This window comes from Sipha flava, unplaced genomic scaffold (assembly GCF_003268045.1).
Source record: "Sipha flava isolate LNK unplaced genomic scaffold, YSA_version1 275_pilon_pilon, whole genome shotgun sequence".
Lineage (NCBI taxonomy): Eukaryota > Metazoa > Arthropoda > Insecta > Hemiptera > Aphididae > Sipha > Sipha flava.
Genome location: NW_020272940.1, coordinates 1,025,263 through 1,047,115, shown reverse-complemented (window position 1 = coordinate 1,047,115; position 21,853 = coordinate 1,025,263). Strand labels below are relative to the sequence as shown.

Here is a 21,853-nt window from a genome sequence, read left to right as displayed (position 1 = left end):
ATTCTATATTTTGTTTATACCAATAAATTAAACTTTCGACTTCGTACAAAATATTATTTCATTAAAGTAAGTGATTATTTTAACTTATTAAGTCGAGGTCTTTCGTTTTTCTTGGTAATTATTTTTTACGTCTCAAGTCACAAAAATAATACTTAAATAAAATAAAACAATTTACGGGCGTAGGTAAACTGAGTCCCAAACAAATTTATATTTTTTCGAAATAGGTAAACTAAGTCCCAATAATAATATTGAAATTGGTAAACTGAGTCCCACGTATTCAATTTAAAGAGGTAAACTGAGTTCCTCATATAGCAGTTGAAGTGGCAAATTGAGTCTCGTCTAAAATATTTAATGTATTAAATTTATTTAAATGTATTTAAATTATAAATATAATTATTGATACAGTTATAAATTCACCGAGTACGATAGGTAAGTGTATCTTATCGTTACATCGTTAAATATTATTATATTTCGCTCCGTATTAATATTATGCAACATTTATATAAGTACCCAACTACAACAACGCTGTATGTGATATGTGATAACTGATAAATTTAAGTTTAATGTACGTAGTATACAATTGTGTTAATATATTTAAAAGTTTGTTAAATAAAAATAAAAAAACAGCATTTCACCATATTTAAAATTACCACTTTAATTTTTATACAAGTAACTCAATTTACCGATTTCTTTTTTATACGAGGGACTCAGTTTACCTAAATTAATAAAATGGGACTCAATTTTTCAAACCCGTAATTTACAGTCCATTAGAAATTATTTTACTATGTTATTGTTATGATAACTATTATTATTATTATTTTTCGTTACTTTTTAATTTATTATAGTGGTTTATGGTACGCAAATAAAATTAGCAGCCAAAACGTTGTTCGAATTTCTACTGCGCAATATCATATTATATAGTTTCGATGTATGGTTATGTACTCTGTCCGAATAATAATAAAAAATAACAACAACAAATTACAGCAAAAGAATAACATTACAAATAATTCCTCAATTGCGCATATAACAGCAAACTTGTTGACCTATTTCGGAATTATTCCGTACTTAAAACAATGTTGGCCGCATCTCAAGCATAATATTTACATGTTTCACTGACGTCGGATCGGTGCTCCTAGAGAATATAAGAGAAGTTTCGTAGTATTTTCCTTATCCATTTGGCTTTCTCGTCCATGACATGACTGTTTACTTTGCAAGCCGTTATCGTACACGCACTCGTTCTATTCCGTTGTTCGGCTGCTGTCAGCACTAATTGATAACATCCCACATATTCGGCCGTTATCTACGGTTGGGCGAACACTTTTGTTCCGAAACTTTTGTTATCATAACAATACGTCTTCATATTTTTCCCTCGGAAATCGTGCGCCCCCGTCCTCTTAGATTTGTACGACCAATGTATTAACATGTGTTGTGATAGTATTTTTAACCGCCCCCACGTCAGTTAGTGGATGGGCTGCAGATATTATGAAATAAATAACGAAACATAATATGTTTACCGTACGAAAAACAGTAGTCCTAGCGTACAATAACAGTAACATTTTATCAAAGAACACGGTTTGACATTTTTTATTTAAATAATTAATATCCAAACAATGCCTATTTTATTAAAGACGAAAACGACACATGGCGGTACAATAATTATTACAAATAAGAATTTCTGATATTACATTATTATTATGATGATAATAATTCGAAAACTCTAAATATATTGTACATAAATATAATCATAATAATAATTGTAATTTGCGGAATTACGTATAACAATATACATAATAATTTTTGTCGTATGTTTTTGATCCGTGAACTTGGTGTCAGCGATATGACATGTTCAGTGTATTGTCGGGTCATCGAATATTATATTATTATAAAAATTCAAACACGAACCACGTCCAATCTGTCCGAAATACTGTTGGCCATGCACTTTTGGTAGTAAACAAATCTAGAGCTCTTTTATTGGGTGAACACGCGCCATCATCCCTATTATAACACGCATTATACACGAATGTCATTCGGTTAATGATCGTCCGTACTCCTACTCCTTTTATTATTCTACATTTTCCTCGTTGCAACAGGGACGGAAGGTTACCAGAAGGTTGTCTAGAAGAGCAACCCGCTTTAGTACCGGACTAACAAAACAAACCTACGCGACGAGCATCCCATAACTTATACCGTTCTTATGATTCTGGTCCGCTGTCGCGTAGCGATGATTCTATGAGTTAACACTGTTATTATTATTTTTTATTTCAGTTAGCAACAAGTACGTTCCGTTATCCGAACAACAATAATATCCGTATATCTGATGATTACGACTGTTATGGTGCAACTGCACGAATAAATTATTATTTTATTACTTTTTTTTTTTTTTACGTCGTTTAAACACGAAAACTCCAAGAGACGTACATGTTTGACAAGTTATACTCTCAAGGGTTACAAAATGTGTTTTGGTCGGCTGGGAAAATCTTCACGGATGAAATACATGTATTAGTAACGTTATACGAAAGACTGTTTTATTTATATATATATATATTTTTTTTTTTGTAAGAAGATATCCGCTTTTTCTCAGTTTTCGTGGAAAATCGGTGAACTCGCGCGCTGAAAGGAATGAGAGGGATTCACGTCATTTGAAATCGCATCTGACTATTTTATTATTTTTTTTTTTTTTACCGGCGAAAAATACGTGTCGCGTCGTTTATAAGATGTATAAGATGTAGGGATACCGACATTCCTTGAAAACCATGATTAGGCGTCGATCGGTAACCACCGCGCACTATACGATGTGTACAGGGTGACCGCAGGCAAAAAAGCACCGTCTACGACGACCGCATCCGAACGCTACCGGGTACATTTTAAATTTGTTTTTTTATTATTATAATTTTGTTTGTTTAGTCTTCAGCCAAGCGAGTCGTGTAGGTCGGGCTTAGGGTGGCGGTTGACGGTGTTTAAAAATATTTAGATGGGTCGGCGTGCGCGTGGTCGAAGAGAAGTGATGGCGAACGCTTCCGAACTGTAGGAGAGGGTACTGCCGCTACCGGAGGGGAGGGCGCGCGCACTGAGCCTGCGCGACCGTTCGAAGACCGCGTCGTGTCCGCGTGTGCGCGTGCGCGCGCTTGTATTTGGTGTCGCGGTCACGTCCACGCACAGGAGCGTCGTCACACACGCACACACCCGAAATTCTATGCACACGGATCACCCGTACACGCGCGCACGCGCTCGCGCATTCTCGTACACGGGCACCAACACCAACGCGGACACCAGCACTAACGCAATGGACCGGCTCGCACACACGCGCGGGCGCCGACTCTGAACTCGCGCGCACGCACCAGCGCGCCACGGACTTTGCGCTTAAGCGCGTACGGTATACAGTGTCAGTCCGCGTTCAGCCGAACATCCGCGTGGTCTTGTGCGCTTCGCCCATTGGTGCCGTACGTGTACGTCGCTTCCGAACCACGAGTCACCGAGTACACGCGCGTTCTGTTCCGCGAGCTCTCTGTCCATCTCCTCTCGACGCGCCGATCGGCATTGCCGTTCCTGACCCAGTCATCCTTCTTCTCCTCCTTCTCTTCATCCTCCATTCGGGACAAACGTCTTGTGCCACGTCATCGTGCCGTCGTGTTTTGATGTTTTCCGTGTTCCGCGTGTGCCGTACCGATCCGCTGTGAGACGGCGCATGACGATGTCCACGATCCGTCCCGCGTCCGCGTGATACGCTCTTTCCCGTCGCAGCGCGCGAGACCAGCGGAGCGGCCCACGAGCGTCGCGTACGCGTGAAACTGTGATGCCGGCCACCCACCGCCGTGGTCGTGGTGGCCACCGCGGTCCGGTGCGGTACCACCGTCGCAGTCCGGCAGCAACGGCACGGTCAGCGACGACCGGAGTAGCGACGGCATCAGCTGCGTGCGGGAACAGCGACGCGACGAGCCCATTCGGCGGGTGATTCAAGCACGAGCGCGCGTACCATCACCAAGCGTACACGCATATCGCAAACAATACGCGTGCACCGAGGTCGCTCGGAAGACGAGACAGGTTGGTTACCGACGCGGATCATCAATATCTTATCGTGGTATGGCCGGCGGCGATCGGACGTCTCCGGGTCTCGTGACGCGTGTTTAGGTTGTAGGACGATTGGCGCGCGAAATGTGTGCCCGATCCGTCACGAGGAAAGCGTTCCCCATCCGTTATCAGAGGTACAGGTGTCACCGAATCGAACCTAGACAGCCGCAATCACGTAATGACGATAACTGCAGTACGGCGTATCGTCTTGTGGTAGTCCCGCACGTTGGAATTCCAATTAGTTAGTGTGCGTTGTGAATTACGACCGTTGCGCGCCGACTTCACGATTGTCGTAACGGTCCCGCGAGCCATCCGATACGGCAAGGTTGTGTCAAGGTCGACCACGTTTATTTACTGCCCCGTAACGAATTAGAAATCAAAATTAACCAAAAATCCTCCCCTCAATTTCCTGAACCTCCCGGTCCGACGTCCCGAAACCTCGACCATCAGGTTACTGGAGCGCCACAACCACCTTGACCATACATACCGGACTAGGTGCCAAACGATTTGTCGCGGTACGTTTCCCGCGATTTCCCACACGACGACCTTCACCTAAAAAAAGCGCGTGCCAAATAATAATAGCCGTCGTCTTCGTCGATGATATTACGCAACGGAAAACATATTGTTGTCACTTGACATCCGAACGTTGTATTATACCCACATCGTGTACCATACCGGATCGGACAAGATGTTTTTTTTTCTCTATTTCTGCTTCCTATTTTTCCCCTCTATCTGCCTCAGGTATCCCACTTGAACGTTTCCCTCGATAACGTTCCCACTCTCGTCGTTGTGCGACCGACTCTTCACCGCACACCGCACGCCAACAATGCGTACACAATAAACCAGTGTGTATATTATACAGTTCATTGTACGTATTCTGTTTCCGTTCTTGTAAATCCTCCCTCCATTCACCCTTGTAAACGTCTTATACGTGTTTACGAAATATATACGTTTTATACTCGGGGGGCGATTGGTGCAGGAATGGGCGAAGAAAAAAAAAATAACCGTAAAATAACGATGCGGTATTTAATGTTCCGTTGGATCGTCGCCAAGTTCTAAGTTAAGTTCTAAGTTAATATACAAAAGTAAAACTCTCGCGCGAAATTCGATTTACAACAATCTTATAACTTTGTTGTATTATCGTCTTGGCCAAACGATCCGAACGAATTTCGCTTCTAAATCATCGCAATCGTGATATTATTGTGTCTGCGTTGTGTATCACGTAATATAATAAAATATTTACGCTAAAATCTGTACTTCGAACAAATATGTTTTCATTTCGAATTTTATCGCCCCGTCGGTATACGTGCATTCGGAGCTTAGAAACCGATGATTATTTCGGTCTGTTTCCAAACCAATCTACAAATAAACAGCAGCTGTCGAGTGCAAGACGAGTTTTACGAAGGCTATTAATGTCGAGAAAATCAACTTTGTGGATAACGTAACGCAGAGGAATAAAGTAAAAATAAAACATTACTGCGCAATCATAAATCATTAATCTGTTAAATGTTTCGGTCGGGTGAAATATGACTACGAGCATAAGATGAAATAAGCGAGAAAAAATAAACAGGCTACAGTTTTGCAATATGGATATAATACAAAGGATAGCCGTTTTATTTATACGATGAAAAATTACAGCGAAATTGTAATTTAAAAGAGAATTATTGTTTTTTATTTGACATGTTCATTTTTTAAATAGTTTTTGTTGGTTATTACTACGAAAACACTCCGTGTAATGCAAAGGTGACGCGTATGATATATTATGTCTTTATGGATTTATATATGTACGTGCGTGTAAGATATCTTTTTCCACTTTTATTAAATTGATTCTGGTAAACATTTCTGAAAATGTATCATAGAAATATTGTATTTAATAATAAAACAATATCAATGCACTTCACAACCGTGTGATGGGGGATACTCGTATTTAAATGTTGGCATGCATAACATCGTTGAACAAAGAAATTTACTGGTAAATTAATTTGGAACCGTTGACATGTTTCGGAATCTAGCGGAAGTTTTTGGGTGTTGTGTAAATTATTTGATATCAGTATAATCTGAAAGTTCAAAGTCATCCAAGTATGTCCATCGTCTAAGTTAGAACAATATTTCTGAAGACGAACATTTTCGTCTGGGCGGACTTGGTTTGTTCAGTTATAAGACCATACAGTATAGTTGTTCCCCTCGTATTGTTTCATCATCACTTCGATGTTTAAAGTTTATCGGTAAAATAAATATAATAATATTAAAAGAAACCGCGTAATTTTACGCAAATAATTTGTATGTTATATCATTAGCCACTTTGAAGCAGGAGGTACTTTACCGAATCAAATTTAATATTTGTACGTATATTACCGTATATTATTACTATCAAACGTGATAATAAATTGCATGTTACGTCGTCAACATACAATAGTTTTGAAGTAAAATTTAATTCAAAATTATGTTTATTCTATTAATTTAAGATTATCTGCATAACATTATTTACAAGCTTATTACTAAATTATAATTCGTGTTTAAAATGAAATGAATGAAGTATATACATTTTTTAATATTATAATATAATTGCTTTGAGTTTTTCATCGATGCACACAACCCGATGAACATAATTGGTGCATATATTTCATGATTTTGTAATTCATATATAATTAAAATATTCATAAGTTGATCGATTTCTTATAAAGATAAAACGATTTGAATTGTGTCTGTAAAGCTAAGTCTAACAATACGAATTTTGTATTGCTTTTATATCGAACTTTGAAGGCCATTCATGAGCTTTTTGTGAAAACAATCGTAAAAATGGTAGTTTAAAACTTAACCAAGACCTTTGTACTAATAGAGATGTGTAAGAAAATGATCTCTTTTGGTATTATTTTAAAAGTTTTCTCAAAAGTTATTTCAGTTTATTGTCATTCGATGGTTTTGTAAGGTATATGTGGTCATATTATAGAGGTAAAACAAATATATATATATAATTAAACTAATATATATTAATGCTAATTAAAAGTGTATTATTAATCAAAAATCAGTATTTATGAATTAAAGTCTTAATATAAATTTTTACCATTTAATTTTGAGTTTTTTATAAATATTTTTTAAATAAAATTATTCCAGAAGTCTGTAATAAAAAATTCTTAATAATTTATAAAAATACTATGATTATTAAATTATTACAAAACTAATACAACATATGTATAATTGTAATTTAACATACATATTATTAAGATTATATGACAAAGTTTCATCTTAAATTGATGGATGAATGTTTATTTATGTTTATATTTTTCCAAGGTCAATTAAACAAAACAATTAAAATGATAACAAAAGAATTTAAAAATATAATGAATTTTTGGGGTAGAATTTCAAACTTTTCATATTTTGTTTAATATAAAATGGAAAAATGAAAACGTTTTTTTTTTTACAATAAAGTTTTGAGAAATAGGTCTATATGCAATTGTATTATGTACTTACGCATAAATTTTGTCATAAACTCATCTTGAATAAGAGCAATGTAATTACACGAAAAACATCATAAATACTATTATAAAACGTTGATAATTAGTTAACTGTTATATAAATTTTAGATTTAAGGATTTATAATTTAATATAATTTTTTTTTGAGATAATTTGATGTTTTTGAATATAGGCATTCAATTGTACAAATACATTGTTGTTTATACATTTATTCATAAAACCTCTATTATTGGACTATAACCCAGTTTGTTCATATGAATCATTCTTATAATATGACAGACTCGTGAGACCTATATAATCATGTAAATAAAAAGTTGCCAAAAATATGAGGTAGTAATTTTTTATTGAAAAAATCTTTGTTGTACATTTGATGGTTATTATAAATAAATAATATAAATTATATATTAAAATATCTTACCTAGTACATATTTGAAATAATATAATATAATATAATATTTATATATATAATATATTTAATATATATATAAGTATAAAATGTATAATAATATAAATATAAAATATAATAATAATATGAAATCAATGAGAAACAAATTTATTTTTACTGTATCAATTGATATTTATGATTATGAGGAATTCATTTTACCACTATGGTACCTTTAATTTTCATAAATTTATCTAATGTCTAAATGACTGAGCAATTAATATTATAATTTATTAGGACCAAGTTCATATAATTTACTTTAAAAGTTAAAAATATAACTTTATATTCCCCGAATTCCTGTATCAATAAAACGATATAATTTCATTAATCGAACTTCCCAAGAGTCAATAATATATAAATATTATTTTCATCATACGTTAAAGGTTTTCATTAACCTACATAAAGTAAAATTAAAATCAATCCTAGTCATTTTTATAACAACTTATAAATGAAATTGAATAACTATATTGTAACAGAACTTAAAATGTATTGAATGTTTAATATCAGTATTGAAAAGGTATGTAAGGTAATTTCAAGTTTAAAATTTACAGGTATCATTCGATAAAACTTTCATAAAAAGATTAATCAATTTTTCTAAAATTATCACACGTCTAATTTTATAAAAACCATTTGTATCTAGGATTAAAATAAAATTACAGATTTAGAAATGAAAATATGTTCCTACATTATAACAAAACGTCAACATTTTTAGTAAATATTATTATTCAAACTTATGTCTTTTTTTTCTTTTATCTAATAGGTCCTATTTAAGTTAAAACTATGCCATGTTTGAATATTTATAACTAATTTTTATTTAACATTGATAGAGAGTAAAACAAATTTTGACAATTCCAATGAAACATTGATGTAGATCCTATAAATACTACTAAAAGAAAATTTTTTTTATGAAGATCGAAAGAATTACTAAACGTTAAATAAAACTTGGCAATTATTTTTAAATAGATTAGGTAGATCAGTATTTTTTTACATGTCATTGCATTTTTAAGGTCCCAAATGTATTGATTATTATTATTATTTTTTAAGGACCATATCGTTGTAAATAATAACAATGCCTTTTTTCTCATTCGATACTTCTGCAGAATATAAACAAAAATTAATTATCTTACTCCATCTTATCGAACGAATAACATCGTAATTCTAACGTTTGCATAATAATAATTAAAACCACATTATATTTTCAAAATTGCATGGAGGTTATTATAATATATAAACTTCAATCAGAACCTGTTTTAGTATTCCAGGTAGTCCCATAAAATGGGAAACACAGTTATAATTTACCATTATTTATGACGGAAACACGGATTCAGGGGGATCGATTTCCCCGTATAAAATATGATATTAAAGTACAATACAGTATGCATGTGTATATGCATTATGCGATGATGGACCATCACTATCACTCTGTAACTACGATTTGACGATAATAATAGCACTGTACAAAAATATTAAAAATAAAGTAATAAATATAATTTAAAAATCATAAGAAATGGTATACTTTCGTAATTTCCGTCGCAGTGCTCGATAGCGAGTAATTTCCGGGAATTTTCATAAAAAATAAACTGAGAGTGTACTCGACGGTGCACATAATACAATACGCCGAAAATTGAATTAAAATTCCACTAGGTGAAAAATAATTATCCGTAGTAAATTTAATAACATGTTTTTTCTATCGTAAGATGTTATATACTACGATTTAATCTATTATTATGTGAGTATTAGGTCTATTAAAATAGTATTACAGAATATCCTTCGACTGACTTGTCATTACATTGAAGTTAGGGATAATAATTCTTATGCGTGGTTGGTTCGTAATCTAGTGAAATGGGCAGGCATTTGAAATGAAACCATATACTTACATATACATAAGATTTTTTCAATACTAGAATAAACTAATATAGCGCGTGGAGTCGATCTAGAATTATTAAACCGTAATAACAAAACTATTTAAAATAATATACTATATAGAATATATTTTGCTATATCTCATGACTCGGTATAACCTGTTCTATTTAGTAAATACTGTTCGTGTTCAACTACACCAGATAAAATCAGATGTTTTAGTCCGCCTGCTTATACAACATTCGCACAGTCCAGACGAAAGCCGACTGTTCCCAAACGTGGTCGTATTCAAACGATTTAAAACCAATTTTCTCGATCGGCAGTCTAGCACAAAATACTAAGTGGTATCATAGGTACATTCACGACCAATTTTGATTTCCGGTTTTTTCGTGCAAGACTAATGATAGAAAAAAAGTACTGTTATCTTGTTCCGTGCTTTGCGTTTTCGTATAACCAATACGATTACACTTGCAGCGGTGGTGCTCTTCCAAAGTCGATTTCATTATGCACGACAGAGGAAAACAATCGAAACCGGTATCATGTTTTTTCCCGCAATCGAGTGACGCATGCCACCGAGCGCACACCTGTGGTAGCGGTATAGAGATTACGGTGGTAGTGGTGGTGGTGGTGGTGGTGGTGGTGATGATGGCAGTCCGACCGCGGTATACGACGGTGACTTAATCGGTTTTGTTGGCGCGGAACGACAGCATATGCAATCGACGGTCACGTTGCATTACATTAATATTCCACCGGCCAACGTGCACACGCGCAAGACGGGTGCGTCGTCGGCATCGGTGTCCGCGAACCCGCATGATAATTATGCGGGACACGAAGATCTGCGGGCGGGATGGTCACGTGAAGTCAATTTTTACAGCTGTTGAGGGTCGGTGAGGGGACGTAGGTTGAAGACAATAGTTACCACCGATACCTCGCTCATTCGCACGGCAATAACAACAACAATAATAACACTAACGATGGTAATAACGACAATACAGTGTAATGATGACGACGAAGATGGTGATGATGATGATGATGATGATGATGATAATGATGATGATAACTGAATGACGGACGGTGGTATGGTAATGATAATATCCATAGTGATATAGTGTGTCACGCAATGAACAAACGATTTTAATTGCTTGTTGTCGGACGTCGTATTGGATCGCTGGCACTAAAATGTCCATAAATCTTACCGGCACCATCGTCGTTCGTGCGATTCTGCGATTGTTTCAAATGGCCAATGGTCCGGTCAAACGCCACCGAGTCAGTACGACACATTCTCTTTCGGTTTCTACTCAGAATCCGTAACGTTACCTGGTAATCGAACTAATCAAACCCATTCCAATAAATAACTTGCCTTCGGTTATCAAGATGTTGAACATCATTTGATTTCACAGGATAACGAAAATCTCTTTCGTCCCTTGTCCGTTTTATTCGATACCTTATCATATCATCCATAAGATACGAACGAACAGAATAAATTATGATTGCCATTGGCGTTTTAAATACATAAATACTTTTTTTATTTTCAATGTAATGCTCTTATCGGTATTGAAATATTTAAAATATCCGGCTATGATGGCAAATGGAGTAAAAGAAAAATAAATGTTTTCGTATATTTCCTTTATTCTTAACATTTGCCATATTAGACGTTTATCAGCATATTTCTTGCGAACCAGGAACAGGAACCGAACTGAAAAGAACCAGTTCTGGAACCGGAACCTTTTAAAAATAGGAACCGATACCGGAACCGAAACCTTTATTTTAATAAATGAAGTACCGGAACCGAACCGGAATTTTTAAATTATAATGGTTCTTTTAAGTTCCAAAATTAAATAGTTTTATTCATGGCTTGAAACCGAAAACATTTTTTGGATTTTGATTTCGGTTTCGGATTCCGGTATATATTTTTTTCGATTTCGGTTTTGTATAACGGTATATATTTTTTCCGATTTCGATTTTGGTTTTGGATAATTGTATTTTTATTTTTCGATTTCGATTTTGATTTTGGATAACGGTATTTTTATTTTCCGATTTCGATTTCGGTTTTGGATATCGGTATTTATATTTTCCAATTTCGTTTTTGTTTTCGAATACCGGTATTTATTTTTTCCAATTTCGATTTCGGTTTTTAATATCGGTATTTTTTTTTTAATTTTAGTTTCGGTTTTAGATTTTAGTATTTATTGTTTTTCGTATTCGGGTTCATTTTCGATTAATTTTTAGTATAAGTTATATTAATGTAGAATTTATAACAGAACATACAATATTTGTGAAAAATTACATATCAATTAAATATATTTTTAATTTCGAAATAAGATTAAATTTAAATTATTAAATTAGACAATTATAAATAATATATCGGTCACCAGAATATACGGCTAAACATATTTTATCATCCTGTTTATTTATAAAATAAATTACTAAAGTACTTACATCAATGTTATACCTAAACAATTATAGTTATATATACAACTTAATTAGGTGTACTTTATAATATTTTACATTTATTTACTATTACGTCTTAAGTTATTAGTTTTTAATAGTTATAAGTTTTCTATTTTAATAAGTATATTATATAATACTGTTTACAGACAATATATTATAGTCTAGACTGAATTTGCAATCTAATTACCCGCATCTCACGACTCCTATATTTATACCTTATTTCTGTCGGACAATCCAACACTCCTTAGTTGACCGTATTTATAACAGCTTAGCTATTTAAGTTTAAATGCAATATATTAATTTTAAATTGTTTTCGGTTTTGAATATCGGTATTTATTTTATCCGTTTTCGTTTTTGGTTTCAAATATCGATGTTTATTTTTCCCGATTTCGTTTTTGCTTTCGAATAACGGTATTTGTTTTTTTCAATTCTGTTTTCGGTTTCGAATATCGGTATGTAGTTTTCAAGATTTCAATTTCGGTTTTGAATACCGTTATTGATTTTTTTTTTGTTTTTGATATCGATTTCATTTTTTAACGGTTTTAAATGGTATTCAAAAACGGTATCGAATACTGGTTTCAAGCCCTGGTTTTATTAAGCATAAATTATTTGTAGTTACTACTTTGTATATAAATAATTAGGGATCCATTCTCATTATGTTTTTACCTAGAACTATACAAAGTTCTTATTATTATTATTTACTTATTTAAAATTATATTTTTTAAGTATTTATTACTTATATATTTATCAAAAAATAATATTACATAAAGATGTTTTTCCCAGTATATAACATAATTGGATTGAATATTACCTTCCAAATAAAGCGATAGTATTAATAAAATATACACACTACCCCCTTGTGTAAATTGTATTGTACAGTTAAATGACGATTGACGAGTATTGTATATATTGTTAACTACTGCTTCTATGGATCGAAAGCTATTATTAATAATTTAATTATTTTTAACCTTATTTATCGTATGCAATTTTGAGTATAAAACGTTATTATCTGATACATAACGATTTAGTTTTATCGGTGAGTAGTTACTCACATATTTATAAAAACTTATATATATATATATATATATATTTTTTTATTAAAATAAAAATTTTGGATTTTATTATCATTCTTTTTTAAAACACATTATGTGGCTATTGATAATTTTTATCGAAAACGATGCATAAGTGAAACGTTCCATTAATCGAAAATAATGTCTTGGTTACTGTTATTTTTGATTTTATAACAGTATTACTGTTTTGTGTATTTTATAGGGGGTAACATTAATTGTCAGCAATATATATTAAAATAATTTTTCGTTTATTACTATACTACACTAACAAGTGGACGATGGTATATTATAGTATATTCAATATTTATTTTTTCATTGATAAGGTATAATATTATATTTTACTGATAACAGGAACCGGTACCAAAATTATCTGGAACCGGTATCTTTATTAATTTTCATCATAGAACCGGAACCGAACCGGAACAGTTATTTTATTTTTTGAGAACCTGTACCGGAACCGATACCGATAAATTCAAACTGTTCCAGTCCATGTTGCGAACTCACGTTGCTAAAATATATTTAACTTAACAACAAGCAAGCTATACTTCATTTTTAAGAGCTGTTTAAAATGAAACAATGATGTGTCCAAAAAATTAAATATCATCTTATAAGCTTTAACTGAAAGCGTATAGTTTCTATGTACGAGTATGTATAATATTATACTTTATGTAGACAACTCGTAATTACTTAAGTATTTATTATTTTATTTCGTTCTGATTGGTCATAATATAATTATTTTGACTATGAAAAACACTCTGGGTCAACAAACTTTTGAATTAAGATATATCTTCGAGTACCCAATCGAAAATATGTTTAAAGCGAACAATACATTGTAATTTTTAATTCATTACAATTCAATTACAATTTATCCTATTTTTTTTTTCATTTTCCGTTCTTATCGAACTTGGAATTGTTAAGTGATCGGATTAATATTCTCTGCCATAGCATTCATGAAGTCCTCAACCCTTATATGTAGCCAATATTTGTTCGTTATGTTATTTACTCGTTTACGTTATGTTATTTCGTGTGGACCTACTTGTAGCGCATTATCCGTTTGTACATACGCTCGGCTAACGAAACACATCGTATACAACTAAATGATTAGATAAGTGAAAGTTTCGATGCCAATAACTTAACAGAACGTTGATTGGTTGTGATTGAAATCAGACTTGATTTGTGAGAAACTCTCCGTATGACATCATTACGATTGCCATAATATTAATTATCGAAACCCGACGGCAGCGCATATCGGATTATCGCACGGCGTAGCGCGTATGTGATATTAATACTGCCAGGTTTTCGGCACCATCTGAGAGCATCATTGCGCCCGACATGCTCTCGCACTGCACGTCGCTCGTCACCATTAATATTGTTGCCGTTATAACAGTACTAACTTCGTTATAGTTATTATTGAATTCTGAGGTGAATTTATCATAAGGCTAAATAAGTCCGTAGCCATTGTTCCAGTGTTATACATAGTGTCCGTCGTGGTTTTTATTTTCCGTATTTTTTCCTCTAACCTTTTATTCTTATCAATAAAATACATACTGTATAGCAAAGTTTAAGTATTTAAATTATATCGATCTTGCAAGTTGTTCGATTAGAAATTCAGTTTCTGAGATTTATGGAATGATCTTGTTCTATTTTGTATCGTTAAATTATAGAATTATTACAGGTCTAACAACACACATTGCATGATTATAATAAGTTTTATGTTCCTATAAAAAATCAATCATTTTTAAACGGAGTTGGTTAAAAATACATATGTACACATAACTGATTTCGATTCAAAAATAATAATTAAGATTAAAAAAAGAATTATTTAGTTGTTAAAACTGTTGAAAAATAATCTAGTGTTATTAGATATATAAATTATATACGACTAGTAAAGATTTTAGAAATCATCGAAAAGTGAAAAGAAACACTGAATATGAAAATAAAATGAAACAAAATAATTAAAAATCAATTATATTTTTATGTAAGAAAAATTAAGTTCAGTGTAAGGATAAATAATAATAAAAATAATATCATATATTTTTATATTTATGAGTTAATTTATAATTAAGATTTAATTAGAAGTTTAATGATTATTGATTATTATATAAAAAATATTGAAATTTTCATCAAAGTACTGTTGCTGGATATCTCTTTTAAATTCAAGTGTAAATGTAATAAGTAAAATAATATAAATATTATTTATATAAGTTATAACTTATTGTAAATGCTTATTATTAATAATACTATTATTTGTATTTCAATAATCACTTATAAATTTCATATATACGGTAACATAATTTATATTTAAAAAAAAAAAAAAAAAAAAAATATATAAATATTCTTGATAAATATTGATTGATCTAGCAATATTAAATTATACATAGTAATGAAAACAAAAATGCTACTATGTGAATAAATTTCAAACCTAATGATAATATTATTGCGTTGAACATATTGTTATTATTTAGTTTCAAGTTTACCGTTCAATAAGAATCGAAATATAATCACTATCCCATCGTGTTTCTCTATCGAAACGATGAGACAACGATGGTCTTTCACTCCGGTTGTAATTTCGAGATACAAAAGATAGGACAAAATGCAATGCACATGGAAATATGGTGAATGGTGAAATACGTATATATTTATGTGTGTACGTGTTGAGATTATTGGGGGTGTTTATTAGGGTGTGGATTGTTGGGGATGTGAATTTATAGAACGTAATACAATATGATTGTACATCAACGAGCCTGTAAGGATAATCTGGATAAGTCATATGCTTCTGGCTTCTACGCAGGCGTTTTCTGCTGCACGAATGATTCGGGAAAACTTTATCCCGTTGACTATTTATATTTCACGAGCCGAACAGTGCAATCTGCTACAGGAAAATAAACAGTGAATTAATAACATCACACTGTTTACGAAACCAAAGCGTTTTGTTTTCCAGTTGTTCCCACGTCATTTCCATTTTTCCCTTCGTATACTCTTCCTGCAGGATCCTATCACGAAGAGTCAAGTGAATGGTGCCTGGGGACATGCGAGTTAGCTGGCGGAAGTCTTTTCGCGGTCGTTTCCGGTTTCGGAAATTGACAACACGCAACGAACGCAATTGCGCAGTCGTCATCATTAAACTTTATGGACGTTTATGCTCGATGAATGATTCCTATGACCAACGCATAGCATATGCTCGTGATTCACGTATATGGTATGCGACTCGTGAGCAGTGTACTGTTGTAGATGCATTATGGTAATGGAATTTTGGAATAATGTAATTATATATTATTCACGCATTTCCCAGTTACATATCTTCCAAAACCGCTGTTATGGATGTATGACGTGCTCGCATAATTGAAAACGGTTTGACGTGAAATTCGTTTTGATTTTGCAATATTTCGAGAACAACGCAAAAATTCGTGGATTCGTGTATTGAGTAGTGATAAAGTTAAGTCACCCATCCCCATCCACACAACCGCTAAATAAAAACAAGGCATTAATATAAATAACTGTTAGAAGAATACGTACGATTAAATAACAATTTAATGCTGAGTCCTGACTGGATAACCATTACATAATTTTATACTTTTATGGTACCGCGTTAATGTACGCATAGTATTAACAGTTGTAATACTTTGGTTTACACCTACTCGTTGTACTTTTAGTTTTAGAATGATGTTTTACCAAATATTCTAAAATCAATCGGATAGTACATACAAATAGCTATATAAATACTGACAATTTGGACAAAGATAATTTATGCAATTAATTATTTAAAGATAAAATATAGAAAAACATTTAGCTATCTATAATACAAATATTTATAATCAAATGGCTACATTTTATTTAGATTAAAAGAGAAAATATATTCTTATTTTTATAAAATTATTTTTCAGATGCGTCAAGTAGCCGAATTAAAAATATTCAATTATAAACAGTATAACTTTGAAACTTTTGGTATATATTTATTACTTTGTGAAATTTAAATAAAAAGAAATAAAAACGAGCTACACATTTCATCGATTTTGAAATAATACAAAGAAATCTAAAAACGTCAAATTATTATTTTTTTACTATTTAAGCGTTCATCTAATTTTATACCTCAAATAGCTTATTACCAATATACATATGTATTTTGATTAAATGATAGTCAAATATTTTTCAATATAACACAATGTTTGAATAAATATTAGGATGAAATAACAAATGATACAAAACAAAATTAATTATCATAAACACATAACTCTTCTAGTGGTCAGCCAACAATGGTTGTTTAGTAAAATGTTAAGTCTATACTTAGGTCAAATCATAAATAGGCAAGGGTGTGGATGTACTTTCAAACTCAAACCTTCTCTCGGAAGAAAATTAAAATTTAGCCAGTGCTCACATGCGGAAGTGCACGACAGCATTTTTATAGGCAGTTGACATTAAAAACTATTGACGATTGAACGATTTTATAAAATGACAATGGAAAAAATATATATGGTACCGAAGTTGAGTTGAAAATAATAACATTGTTTCTATGATATAAAGTTTTTCTCGATTACCATTTATTTTCATGATATAATTTTGAATTTGAAGTTTGTTGAATTCAATTAAATATTGATAATTTTATATACTATTAAAACAATTTGTAATTCAACACATATATAAAATAATTGTTTTTTTGTTGTAAATCCATTGTATTTCACGAATTAAATATTTTATATTAATTATATGACCCTTGTGTTAATACGAATTGTATATTTTAAGATACGCATTTATCAGATATAAATATGTAAGGCTATTTCATCGTTTCTAATGTCATCATCATTTATACATCCAATGAGACGTATTATACCTTTCACGAAGTAAAATCTTAATTCATGGAAACAATCAGCAAAATTTGATTCATAACGAATATGTTTATTGCATTGCTTAATGTTTTTCAAATATTAATCGTAGCATAATTACGTCATATTAAATTTATATGAACTAATTATAAAATAAGATGAATAATATGAATTCTAATGATATTATAATTAGTATAACATAACATTTATTTACTCGTTATTCATATTTCATTTAATAAGTTCTGAACAATAAAGGATTACAGATTATACCGTAGTTTTAAAAATTCAAACAATGTTTTCGTCGACTGCCAAGATTTTGCTTATTATATGGGGAAGGGGAATATTTGAAATAATTCTGTATTATTCGAAAATGATGTTCTATACAAAAATATATATGAACTAAAAATGAACGCTAACAATCATATTAATCTGACTTATAATTAATTTAAAAACCTAAATATTTATTATTAACATAACATAATATAAATTATTTCTTATTAATATTATAGATCGAAAATCGTTTTTAGTGTATACTGTTTTTTAGAATATAAATATATAAAAATGTAAATGAAATGACGTATAACTTTTAAAAATCAATTATTGTTATACGTACGTCTATATATATATAGACTTTCTTCATCCATCAAGTGCTGAATCGTTCATTAAGTTTCTATAATCCTTAACCATTTTAAGAATGTTAGCCTTTTACGATTGATTACTATTAGCATTATTGCATCGATAAATCGCAGGAAGAAATATTAAAATGTTTTCTTTTATATACTTTTTAGTTTTTTGGTGTGTTCAGTTATTTGATAAATATATAATTTTATTTACTTTATTTGTAGGTATTTCATTTCTTTTAATTATTTACTAATACAAAGTATGAAAAACATAAAAAAATAATTAACAACAAATGTTCTTTGTAGTTTTTTACTAAAGAGCAAAATCTAAAAATGATATACATAAACATTGTTTAATAATGATAAGAATTGATATTACAATATATTTTATTTTAGAATTTTTTTTTTTTATTGAAATTGTATAGGATAAGTATTTTATAAAAGAATATTATTTTTTCCTCATAGTTAGTTATTTATATACAAAAAACTCAAAAAAAAAAAAAAAAAACATTACGTACATCTTTAGATAAACTCGTTTCAGTAAATTAATAATCGTAATAATAGTATTTCATTTGTAACTAATACAGCAACTTAAACTGTCAGTTAAATCTCCTGTAATGTTATCATGCGAGTGAATATGAATATATTAAGAGATTATACAGTTCACTTAAACGTGACAAATGATCAACAACGGAATATTATATTTTCCTGGTAAGTGAATCGGATTGAATTGAAAGGTCGTTAAATCTATAAGGTACTTGGAAAATTTTCTTATTAATGCGGCTCTATTAAACATTAACCATAGTGTGCTATGTCGTAATTATCCGCTTTGAGTGTGAACTCTATGCCCGCCAAATACAGTCGAAAGTTATCCGTAATGACCTTATGAACTGCATTCGTTTCGAATTCGCTGCTGTGATAACGAGTTACTGTTTCTATTAATGTTTTGTTGGTAAACTAGATGATACATTTGTTTCCGTTCTGTATTCGCAGAAAGCCCATTATGACGGTAGTTTCAATTTCCACAGCTATCGCTGTATTTGGTTAAATTATATCAAGTAGTAGGAATAGTACTTTTTCACTTTAATTTTGTAAAACGCTTTTTATGTCCATCGTGTCTCTTGACGAAAAATACAAACACAAATAAATATACTAATTTTACTGAAAAATGAGGTCTGGAGTCCAGTAAAAACCGACAAGATGATTGTCTGTAGTGATGAGTTAACAAATGAATAAAATACCAGTCGAATCCATGTAATATTATTTCACACATTATAAAAATTGAATAAAGTCTTATTTTAAGCTTGATCTTTTGTGCCACGTAACACTGCAACGTTTGGAACGTACACACATTTTTCATCCTTTTTAATGATTTTTAGTTTTTTTCTTTAAAATAATTTTATTAAAACACTGACATTCGACAACAACGAAACAAAAATTAACAATGGAAATTAACGGCATTATAAACTACGTAAATACTGTTTAAACCTGAACTTTAGAGCAGTAATCATTTTTTATTCAAAAACTGATATCAATATTTGTATAAGATTACTACGTTAATATCAACGAATTCATAATCTTATGATTCACTGCTGATGTGTTGAAATCTGTATAAAACGCACCGAGTTTGTTTCAACAAGCTGGTATAATGCACCCAAAAGTGAAATAAGTTAAATATTTTTTATTATTCCATGGAACTGTTTATGTATGCTGTATGAAGTGTTTGACGGTACGTCCCTGATTTCGACCACTACGATAACAATCATTATTAAATTTTAAAAAAAGTTCATTCCCAATTTTATGACATATAAAGATACAATAACTTAACAAAATAAACTATCTTCCAAAATATAACTAATTAAAAATTTGCAAACACACTTTAACTATAGTAATAAGTATTTGTTTATTTATATACATTTATATAAATATGTGCATCCATTTAGTGAAATTGTTTATTTAAAAAAAAAAAAAAAAGTTCTCCGGTTTATTAAATGAAAACCATTTTTTTATACTTCGTAAAATTTATAACTATTCCATTAACTGCATAACTTTTAACTAATGAACATTATATTTTCACATCGTGTAATTGTTTTCATTAACTCGCCTGCAACTTTATGAAATAAAAATATAGCTATTGGATTTCACCTTAAAATTACTTTATTTGAGTTTCTAATAATACTATCATGGTATATTGTATTACTTACTTATTTAATATAATTATCTTAATAAATTTGTTATTTAATTTATAACCGGGTTTCAATCTTGTTAATATATACTAACTTTAATATGTATAATCTTTGTGTATAGTGGTGTAATGATGTACAGTTTGGACAGTGTATCAGTAGCTTGTACAGTATTTTGCATGAATATCCACTGTATTTTTAAAATGGAATTCGATTCTAAATTTGAATTTTTTTAAAAAAAAAAAAAAAAAACTCCCGTTAAAAGACCATATACTTGTGATGAAATTCAATGAATTAAAAAGAAATCATAGAAGATAAGTCTAATTTGTAAGTGCATACATTAAAATATTACATATTTAATCATGAAAATTATATAGTATTTATTTATAGATATAAATCTAAGACAAAATATAATAGCTGTTGTCACAGTTCAACAAATACATGTTCAAATACGTAAAAATAATAAATACATTTTGAAAAATATCAAAATATCAATCTGTATTGGTAACTATAATATATATATATATATTTTTTTTTTTTTTAATAATATATTTAAAATGAATATTATAGAAGTCGTATACAATAGTTAATTTTTTTATATTATAAAGTTGCTGGCCAGTTGATAAAAAACATTTTACGATGTGAAAATGTAGTATCTATTCCATGAAAAGTTATGCAGTTGATGAAATAGTTATTTATTTCACGTGTAAAAATATGTAAAAATGGTTTACATTTCATGATTTCATGAAATTGACAACTTTTCATAAAATTAATGATTTCACTAAATGGATGTGATATGTACCTATATTTTTAATATAAAGTAATTTTAATTTAAAAATTATTTTAAATGTTATTTTCAGTTACT

General features: G+C 30.8%; 1 protein-coding gene across 2 annotated transcripts in view; it reads left to right on the top strand.

Moving 5' to 3' along the window:
* The first annotated feature begins 3,316 nt into the window (after positions 1–3,316).
* LOC112685399 (alpha-2Da adrenergic receptor) overlaps positions 3,317–21,853 on the top strand; it is a 218,087-nt gene continuing 199,550 nt past the window's right edge. The window contains exon 1 of one of the 2 annotated variants that reach the window (XM_025557265.1): positions 3,317–4,041. The gene's annotated coding sequence lies outside the window, so the exon portion shown is untranslated. Of the gene's footprint in view, positions 4,079–21,853 lie in introns of both variants that reach the window. The other variant, XM_025557266.1, reaches the window with a different exon arrangement.